Here is an 11,512-nt window from a genome sequence, read left to right as displayed (position 1 = left end):
GATAATATGGGAGCAAATACCGGTATAATACCTAAACCTCACAATATTTCGGTTTCAGTCTCTGGGTATAATACCTAAACCACAAAATATTTCGGTTTTCAGTCTCTGGTTGGACCCATGAACGTGAGAGGGGGAAGTAAGTTGGTGGACAGTAACGTAAGCTTAACTACACGAGGCTTTTCCCTCCACGTACGATCGGTTCGATCGGGAGATCGCGATAAGATAACCCGCGCGAGGCTTGTCATCCTATCACGGTGCCTGCTTCTATCCGCGTCCACCTGGCCAGACCGGGCAGACGCGCTTGTTGCCGTCTGCTTTCTGCCTTCGTGCTTCCTCGATCCTGCGATTCACTTTGTCAACGAGGTACTTATTACTTACTTCCACTTGGCCAAGCGAGTTCAAACCAACGACTTATTGAGAACTCGCGTCGCGGGTTGTGGAAAGTTCGCGTGTGAATTGAATATAGCAATTGAATTAGACCGTCCTCTCGTTATTTTAGAGATTTTTATAGGTACCTTTGGTAAATTTTATAGGTATAGCGATTTTTTATTAAACGAGAACGTCAGAAAAGCAAACGACAAGTCAAAGAAAGTTGTTCTTGTTTAATAAAAAGAACATCAAGTGCTTCTTTCTTTTTATCGCTTTATATTCAGTTTGAAATATTTCCTAGTATATAATTAAAACACTGAATTGCGCTACATATTATTCTGTATTGAATTGTTTTTGCACGTACTAATGACTTTAAGCTTGATTTCATAATATATCTAATATAATCTAATAAAGTGTGGTACAATTCGAAACATAGGTCAATACATAATCCTACATTACATTTATTGCATTTGTGATGCGTCTCCATTCTTCTAATGAGTGAATACATTTTTAATTTTTAAAGTTCGCATTTATTTGGAAAATTTCCATCTGCATAAATACGTATATTTAATTTCAAAGCATGTAGATCTTTTATATTAATCCTTGACTTCAAATTAAAGATCTTGTCACTTGCCTATCATTGTTCCATTAATTAGAACTAATTCATGCTTGATCTACGATTAAACTAAAACAGGAAGTCTTTTTGCGAAAGTTGTGTTTAATTTTGTACGAGATACTCTAATAAAAATTAATATCTTGTAATAACTAATAGCTTTTCGTTCTTTTTTGTATTAGAATATTATACAGATAATTTGGCTTAAAATATAATTGGTTTATTTATTAGAAGATAACATGTATGTTTAAAGACAAACTTAATTACGTCTCTCGCTCATTATTAAACTTTCAGGCTTTTAGTTAATAAAAGTAATTTAGTACAAAAGTAGATCTCGTCAAGATCTACTTTTAATATCGATTTAAACTTGATATTCCCTGTACAAAACTTTCAATTTTAATTTCATAGAACTTGTTCATAAAACAAAACCAATTCTCTGTACAGTGTTCAAAAAGTTCTTCGAATTACTGGATTGTAACACAAATAACCTAAACTTGGCTCTCAAACGAAATCTCTCCGACTTTCCTCCGAAAAACTCTCGTTACGACAAATCCGTGTCCATCGTCATTAGCAGAGTCCTAAAAATTAGCAAGAGATTCCAGAGCAATAGTAAATTCTGAAAGCGAAGCGTCCGATTGAAAATCGCGTTAAAATTAGCCTTGAAACCCCTGGGACCACTGGGCAAGAAAGTGGCGCGATGAAACGACTCGCGGGCGAATCAAACGACTCGCGTTTCACGAAGATTGGAAGGGAAGATTGCGCGAGTTTCTTGCGAGCAGCGGCTAAGGCCTGTGTACGACTGAAACGCGCACGAAGCATCGATTCCGCCGATGCTCGATCGGGTGGTTAATAAATTAGTCCCATAACGTAGCGTACGGTGGCAAAAACTGGTGCTGCTTCATAAGCTCGTTCTCCTACACGCGGGGGAGAGCTGCGACCGCGAGCTCTCGCTGGCGTTCCGCCTTAAACAAGCATCACGCGGGCAATCTGTAACGGCAGCCGGCCCTCTTTTAAAGGAGATACGATTTAATTGGAGGCTCAACTTCCTCAGCCTTTCACCTCGGAGACCATCCTTCCGTCTCCAGGTCTAGGTTTTCTCGTCTTAGGCGTTTCGATGCCTAAAAACTGGTAAATTGCTGCCGTGCGTCCCTTGTTTGTAAGTATTGGAATAATATTCATCGTGGAAGAGAAAGTATCGATCCCTGTCGTCCCAAATTAGTTGTTACATTTGGTATGCAAACATAAATGAATATAAATAAAATTTGGCGAAAATACAGAACGAGGAAACATTATTTTTAACAAGAATTTAATCTTGAATAAACAATTTTTGGCACGATTACAATAATTTAATCCTAAATAATATTTGAACAATTTGTAGCATTAATTATAGTTTCAGGTTTACATGTAATACTATGTGCTTCCCAGATGACATCATTACGTTTTCCATACAAGCTTGTAATATTAGAAGATCTAACATTTTAGAGAAAGTATCGTTTCCTGTCGTCTCAAATTAATTGTCACATTTGGTATGCAAACATAAATGAATATAAATAAAATTTGGCGAAAATACAGAACGAGGAAACATTATTTTTAACAAGAATTTAATCTTGAATAAACAATTTTTGGCATTAATTATAGCTTGAGGTTTACATGTAATACTATGTGCTTCCCAAATGACATCATTACGTTTTCCATACAAGCTTGTAATATTAGATCTAACATTTTAGAGAAAGTATCGCTCCCTGTCGTCTCAAATTAATTGTCGCATTTGGTATGCAAACATAAATGAATGTAAATAAAATTTGGCGAAAATACAGAACGCGAAAACATTATTTTTAACAAGAATTTAATCTTGAATAAACAATTTTTGGCGTGATTGCAGTATTTTACAATAATTTAATCTTAAATGATACTTGAACAATTTTTAGCATTAATTATAGCTTGAGGTTTACATGTAATACTATGTGCTTCCCAGATGACATCATTACGTTTTCCATACAAGCTCGTAATGTTAGAAGATCTAACATTTTATCTCTTGAAGATTGAATGTAAGATTGATCCTTTCTCTCCTTGAAGATTTAATGTAATGGTTGTTTTGATCACATTCAGACGATAAACTTCTAAGTTTGATGTTTCCAACTTTGATATCTTTAACACTATCTCTATTAAAAGACGAACGATTCTATCTTGTTAGAAACTCTCGGTTTTCTAATTGTGACCGATTTGACCCAATCTGCACGATAGTCTGATCTACTCAAACACTCAAGTTAAAATTTCAAGATTCAAGCGATCCAACCCTGAATTCTCACGATCTCTTGCCAATATCCCAACGATATCAGTCGAGGACGAAAAATTATTCGACAGAAATGTCCTGCAGAACGTTACTCGACAATAATTCTCTCATACTCTCTCTCTTTATTGGCGCGAAATTAAGAGATAAACTGACTCTACTGTCACGAACTTTCGATCGTTCGATTTTGACCGGTGTGTTTGTTCGGAGGGCTCTTGCTTTTGACGGAGCGTCGCTGGAACGGAGAAAGTGGTGTTCGTGGTGAATCGTCGGAGTCAAACGGTAGCGAGCGGTGACCGAGCGGTACGAGAAAGCAATCATACGCCGGACAAGATTCGTTGGTCGTTAACGAGTCCGTTTCCCGTGGTCCGATCTATTTCTCCCGATGGAACGAGCCGCCGCTTTCACGCGAGGGATATCATCCTCTCCTCGCGGTGGCCTGCGGCCTCGCTCTTTCTTGTCGTCGTTGACACACGGAGCTCTTCGAGGTGCGCACGCGTGACGTTTCTAATTTCGAATTTGTGAAATGTTTACCGCGCGAAAGGCGGGCGTATTCTTCCCTCGGGCGTACTTGCCGGTGATTATTAACCGGGCAGGAAACGGGAAGCGTAAACGGTGGGAAAAGAATCGTTTCTTAGATGCAGAAACCTTGTCTCTCTGCCTCTCTCCCCCTCTCTCGGCGATTATACTTTTATAATTGCTCAAAATGCTGTATATCATTCCAGATAAACACGTTACAATGGCGTCTAATTAGCGAACGACGCGATTCGTATGCAGGTGAAATTTATTAGTTTTCGTGTTCAACCGCTGAGAAATTTATCTGAATCGTATTTCATCCTGATATATCCTGTTAAACTGGTGCGTGCGAAATGTCGAAATTCTTTCTGTGTTTGAATTTATCGTACGTTCAATGCCGAGAACGTTCGTTACTTATTTATCGCCTATGAATTGTCAGAATATTTCTGTCATTTTATCCACTTCGTTCCAAAAGCTTTTGAATTTTCAACGCTTAATTATTTTTTTTTTTTTTCATTGGAAACATGTATTGATCGAAGAAAGAGGATTTTGTTGTAAATTACATGTATTCAATTTTAAAGAGATTTGCAATGCAGACATCGAAACCTTAATCAATCACCATGAATGATCAGAATATTCTTCTGACTTACGTCCATCGTTCCATCTCAAAAATTTTGCAGCTTTGAACTTGGGAAGTATTTTGTAATTGGGAAAGCATGTTGAATCGTGTAGAAATAATTAAATCAATTAAGCGCACGATATTCTGAAAAAGCAAGGCGCACGATCGATAATTGAAAACAGTTGGGAAACATTTTACATTTTACATTTTCACCGATTTAACTACCAATAAAAAGTGGTCAAAATGACTAATTCCCAATTTTTCTTAGATATATTACAGATGAAAAATAGTGTATTTTTAGAGGTTTAGATAATTTTTTATAAAACACATGAATAAAAGTTTGTACATGTATTCTATTGTATTTCTATTTTTTTCACTTTGGCGTCTCTGGTGAAAATTCTGTGCTTCAGTCCTCGGTAGTTTCAGTATTTCAGATACATCTCCAACCAATTGTATCTTACATTTATCTTTATCTTGAGACGTTTGTCGCGCAGGCCGAGGTAAGAAATAAAAATTTCAAAATTCGTAGAACACTCGGTGCTACGCGCGCGAGATAGACAGCACGTGTTAAACGTTCGAAACAGCACATTCCTGCTCCTCGAGTTGCCGCGTCGTCTTATTAAGCATACCGGCGAAGCTTGCCAACTTGCTCCGCGCGCTCGTGTTACACGCGCCTCGCTGGAATTTACGGTATTGCCATTAAACCTCGCGGAATCTCTCATCGTTAGCCAGTAGAACGTCGGATACCCATTATAATTACTGTTATGATTCCAACGCAGCGAATCGCTGCACCGACCACTTTACTTCCACCCGCCTGCTAATGAAACAACGTCCCGATAAAAAAAAGGGATTGGACAAGTGAGTTACGAACGGTGATTTATACAAGACTTGTATAGATCATCGTTGATTCGCGCGAGTGGGAAAAAAATTTCGTCGAGAAGGAAATTTGAAAAATTGTATAGCAAAAAAAAATATAATTATAATATAATAAAACGAAATAAAATATAATAAATATAATAATTAGTTATAAAATATAATAAAATATAATACAATAAATATACTATAACTGTAATAATAATAATAATGTAATATATACTATAATTGCAATAATAATAGAATAATAATGTAATAAATATAATAATTTATTATAAAATATAATAAAATATAATACAATAAATATACTATAACTGTAATAATAATAATAATATAATATATACTATATACTGTAATAATAATAATATATACTATAATTGTAATAATAATAAAATAATAATATTGTAAATATATTTTAAGTGTAATAATAATAATAATATAATATATACTATAATTGTAATAATAATAAAATAGTAATATAATAAATGTAATAATTTATAATAATATATAATGTAATAGATATACCATAACATAATAAAAGTAAAGTATAATAAATATAATATAATATAATAAAAGTAAAATGTAATATAATACAATGAAAATGTAGTGTGATGAAAAATGATTTGCACGATCTTGTAAAGGATGGGAGAGATGATCGGAAGCTGGTCGTCGAGTGTGCACTTCGTATGAGGCGCGAAACGGTGGTGTGATATTTGAAACGGATGACGCGCTACGGGGAGGAACTTTCCACGATGATCGGGATCGCGTCGCCAGCTATTAATTGAATGATCGCACCCTCGGCGATTTATTATGCGCGGTTTAATCGGATCGCGTCCCGACAGCCGTTACTGTTAATCTGCTCGCGGTCCTCTTCTCGCCGCTCGTTATCTCGAACGAGGGAAGCCTCGAGTCCGCGCGCGGAAGCCCATTATACGCCTTGTAATAAGCGGCTCGCCGCGACTATTCGCGTCGGCATCGCGAATTAGAATCTCTCCACGGGCTGCCTCCGGGTAGCCAAGCGCGGTGAAAATCGAGCCTTTTTCTTACGTTAAGTAAGAATCAGTCGAACGATATTCGATTTATTTTAATTTTACTTTTCACTCGCTTTCTTTCCTTTCTTTTATCTTCGGCCGGTAATAAATAAAGTGAACTGAGAGGAAATAATGTTTAGGAATCGTGGGTGTTGTACAAAGTGAATCAGTGATTTGTAATTTGCGACGCGGTTGATCACGGACTCTTATTATTATTAGACACGGTTAATGGTGAAATCATAGTTCGCCCGAGTGATTCGTAGAAGTTGTTACGGTTGATTCTAGGTACGTAGGGTAGAGATCGTGGGGTAGGTGAAATGTCATACGTAGAACGCTTATCTTGCTCTATAATATGTTGAACTCGTTCAGATAAAAGCCACAGCTTTAGACTGTATTTCATTAGAACCGAAATCTTGATTAAAGAATCGTACATTGATTCTTGAAGTGATCCTTGGAGAGAATGATCCTTGAAACTCTAAACTGACTATTTTATAGGAATTGCTAGTCAGTCACTTTAAAAGTGATGGGCCAGTTTAACGTAAGTTGTTTAAATGACATGAAAATCAAAGCGTATAAATTGTACTTGAAAGTATGAAATAAACAGACCCGGAGAGTCAACGAGAGAGATCCAAGGTTGATTAAATTGAGTAAATGCTCTCGGCACAATTGCCACGACAGACTTCTTTAGGACTTCTTGTCAGTATAAAAAAAAAACAAACAACTCATTGTCCGCGATGAACGTAAGATAATAAATAAATTTCTTCATGCCACGAGAAATCTTGAATGGTCCTCTATCAGAAAATCATGTTACATAATTTTAACTGTAACTCGACGACTTTCGCAACGCGCTAAAAATGCCACTGAAAGTCAACCGAGTGGCGTTAACAGTGTTTCTAAATCACCATACGTCGATAAACGTAAGACAATAAATTTCTTCATACCGACAAGAAATATTGAATCGTTCTCTGTCTGTCAGAAAATTATATTACATATAATTATAACTCGACGCCTCTCGCAACGCGTTAAAAATGGCACTGAAAGTCAACCGAGTGGCGTTAACAGTGTTTCTAAATCACTATACGTCGATGAACATAAGACAATAAATTTGTTCATAGCGACAAGAAATCTTGAATCGTTCTCTGTCTATCAGAAAATTATATTACATATAATTATGCATTATAGTACATGTAATTATACATTACATTACATATAATTATAACTCGACGACTCTCGCAACGCGTTAAAAATGTCACTGAAAGTCATCCGAGTGGCGTTAACGTCGATGAACATAAGACAATAAATTTCTTCATACCGACAAGAAATCTTGAATCGTTCTCTGTCTATCAGAAAATTATATTACATATAATTATGCATTATAGTACATGTAATTATACATTACATTACATATAATTATAACTCGACGACTCTCGCAACGCGTTAAAAATGTCACTGAAAGTCATCCGAGTGGCGTTAACGTCGATGAACATAAGACAATAAATTTCTTCATACCGACAAGAAATCTTGAATCGTTCTCTGTCTATCAGAAAATTATATTACATATAATTATGCATTATAGTACATGTAATTATACATTACATTACATATAATTATAACTCGACGACTCTCGCAACGCGTTAAAAATGGCACTGGAAATCATCCGAGTGGCGTTAACAGTGTTTCCAAATCATCTCTGGTGAAAATTCTATGCTTTAGTCCTTTAGTCCGCTAAAAGTGTCACTGGAAATCATCCGAGTGGCGTTAACAGTGTTACCAAATCGTCATACGTCGAGATTGCCACACGCGAGGCCTAATTATGCCGCACGAGAGCGTGTTCCCTTTCGGGTGCAAATTAGATCAACGGATGGATTACCATAAGCTCTCGACGAACCTGCGATATTTATGAGGGAGAACGAGCGTCCGTTCCCTCGTCCGTTACATCTTACATGCACGCGTGAATTCGAGAGAACCAGTCAAAGACCATTATCATTACCACGCTACCACGCAGACAACGTAATTGAATCTCTAAAAGCAGTTTCGTCCCCCTTCTCTCCCTCCCTCCTTACCCCCTCTCGTTACTTATTACCGCGTGGCTCGTTAATCGACGATCAGGGTGAAGAAGAAGCTCGATAGAGTCGAGCGAAACAGGTGCTAGAGAATAATGCCCCGACTAATAATGAATCGGTGACTGCGTGTGTGTGTGTGTGTGTGTGTGTGGGCCGCGGGATCCCCGGGGGGAATTAAATAATTACCCTCGGTAATCGATCTGGCGAACTTACGTGGTTCTGGCGCGATATTGATGACAGAGCAGAGGAGTACGAAAACAGTAAGCACGGATGCCTTCACGTTTCGCAGTGAAAGCGCGCGCCGGTACTTCTCGATGTGATTGATCGCCAAGGTGATTGAGCATCGGAGATGTATGTATCTCACGGACGTCGCCGCCTAATGACCGTTTGAATCATTCGCGCACAGATTACGCCGCGCCGCGTGAGAATCCGTTCCCAGTATGATTTTGCTTTTGATTTTGATTCTGATTTTGATTCTCTGCCGCGCTGTTCTTCTTCTTGGTAGTCACGTCTCCGCGACGTGAAGTATCAAAATTAGAAATTTTACCAAATTATATAGTCTAGCTTGTTTGTAGTCTAAGTATCAAGGTTTGCTTGCGTTGGCAACTAATTGCGGACCATAACGAGTGACTAAACCGTATACAACAATTGGTCGCTTTCTTTTTGAACTCGTCGGTGTGATATCATTGGATAGAAATTATTTCGAAGTAATAAATTTATTATTTGTTCTGCCTGAGTTATACTTAAATATTAACTTAATGAAGACTGAGGAAATATTGCAATTTTGGGACAAAAAATTCTCGACGTGCGTAGCACGTCATTCCAACGCTAGTAACTGGTTCGCGGACCATAACGAGTGACCAAATCGTATACAACAATTCGTTGCTTTCTTTTTGAGCTCGTCGGTGTGATATCATTGGATAGAAATTATTTCGAAGTAATAAATTTATTATTTGTTCTGCCTGGGTTATACTTAAATATTAACTTAATGAAGACTGAGGAAATATTGCAATTTTGGGATAGAAAATTCTCGACGTGAGTAGTACGTCATTCCTACGGAAGAGGTTAAAGGTCAAAGTATGGAGTATTTACAGTTTACCTTGTATTTTTGGCTGTAGTCGTTGCAATTTTATGATAGTGACGCTGTGTAACAAGACCACATGTCTCTGCGAATTGTATAATTTTGTCAGATCGCGTCGCTTTACTACTGCAAAATCGCAACTCGACTCTACATCCAATCTAATAAGATTGATCTCGATCTTCTTAATGACTCTTATCAAACGTAAATCAATCTCAGATCAAACGTAAAATGAGTAAAGCGGTGCAAACGTGACTATAATAACGTTTGAATAATCTAGTGACTGTAATAAAGTTTGAATAATCTAGTGACTATAATAAAGTTTGAATAATATAGCGACTATAATAAAGTTTGAATAATATAGTTTCTATTACATTGTACATTTTACATTTTCGTTGTTCGTTCTGTATTATTTCGCTTCATTATTATCATTTTCCTTTTCACGTACCTCGATTGGAAAGTGAGCTTCTCCCGTTAAATAAATCGTTAAATTACCGAGACGATATTTTCGTTTCGGGTGAAATTTGAAATTTGACCGATGGTTCGGGGTGAACTCTTGGTCGAAGAAAAACGCGGGAAAACTGGCAGATCTCAGACAGGCGGTCACGAGCTTCCCGAGCGATAACATCGAGAACCAGACGGTAATGATCCAGTTGTGGGCGTATGAAAACGCAAAGTCGCCGGAGAAAGTGTATCGCGCTGGATGTTTCGCGTTCAGCGTGTTGCGTGCACGCGGACTGATTTTCACGGTAGAAATTTTGCACGTGGCGAGAGAGATACGATCGTTGGCTGGAGCAATCACGTTTTCCCGCGTTTCTCGCCGCCGAGAATCTGGAGGGAGAAGTCCGATAATTATTATCATTACATGGCGATGGTGTTTGCTTGGATTAGGACTACGATTCTTAATAATCGTGGGAGAAATTCGCCAGGCTGCAACGTAACTCGCGATTCTTTTCCTCTGTTTCTTTTCGAGATAGCCCCCTCCCCCCTTTCGTACGCGTTCAGCGTATGAAATCGTGATATAAAATCGAAAGGAGAGTGCCGGGGTGCTCCCTTTCCATCAGTTCGAGAGAAACTTGCGGCGTGATTGAACACGTGTGCCGTTTGTGCTTACAGGCTCGTTTCAGCGTGACTCGCTGATGAAAGGGTAACGCGTACTCTATTACGCTCGTACGTAAAAACCTACGATAAATCTCGGTGTTATTCGCGGCGGGATAATTGCAGGCGGGCAGTGGGAAGTACGTACGTACGCAACTTACTTTCCACTTCGCTCTCTCGTTACGGATGTCTGTAAATTAATTTTTTACGACCAAGGTCGTGATCGAACGCGGACGTTTAGCGAGTTCAGTCTCAACTTTTTATCATCTCGTCTCATTTTTCGAATTAATATCCTCCGGCTTTTTGTAGAGAGACAAGAGCAAGTTCTCAGTGATGCTTATTTTTAATGTGTTTACGTTTCTGTCTTTGGGCAATGAAGCACGTAATCGTTGCACGTTTGTTGCACGATTTGTTGCTGACAAAAAAGGATGAAATATCATCGAGCAGTTTCTCGTTCAGTCAGGTATATTAATAGAGTTCTCAGAGAGTATTTTTAGGGTCGACGTGGGGTGAAGTGACTTCGAACGAGGGGTGAAACGTACAGGCCGAATACAAGATTGTTAGTTCGATCATCAGGAGCTAGATGGCGACTCGGTTCACGTTGTTTCTCGCATGCGATACTGTTCACAAAATATTATATCCATCGTGAGAACGGGTTGATGCTTTAGCTTTGCGCAGTGGCGATATCGTAACCAATGAGGTTCTACCGAGGTGCGATTATTGCTAGTTGAAAACTTTTACCAATACCCCGCCAAGACGATGTGAAAGACCATCGGCTTACGGCAATTTTTGATAACCCCTACGGGGGTTGAAGGTTTCTCTTCAAACAAATTACTTTTTTCAGCAGAATTTTGTTTTCAACCTTTGAAATTAAGTAATTTTGATACTTTCACCACCACATGCTACTTAGAGAAATTGTGAATTTTTAAGTAAAAAAAATTACATAAATTTTTTACTTAACT

The 11,512-nt window shown here is 38.1% G+C and overlaps 1 protein-coding gene and 1 non-coding gene across 2 annotated transcripts in view; both read left to right on the top strand.

Moving 5' to 3' along the window:
* The window catches only part of LOC122532916, a 329,341-nt gene that overhangs the window by 120,347 nt on the left and 197,482 nt on the right, over positions 1 to 11,512 (top strand). The window lies entirely within an intron of this gene.
* On the top strand, positions 11,217 to 11,358 carry LOC122532945. The gene has a single exon (XR_006307615.1). It is a non-coding gene; the product is annotated as a U4 spliceosomal RNA (small nuclear RNA).

Source organism: Frieseomelitta varia, unplaced genomic scaffold, assembly GCF_011392965.1.
Source record: "Frieseomelitta varia isolate USP_RPSP 00005682 unplaced genomic scaffold, Fvar_1.2 scaffold_483, whole genome shotgun sequence".
Lineage (NCBI taxonomy): Eukaryota > Metazoa > Arthropoda > Insecta > Hymenoptera > Apidae > Frieseomelitta > Frieseomelitta varia.
This window is presented reverse-complemented; position numbering and strand designations above follow the sequence as displayed.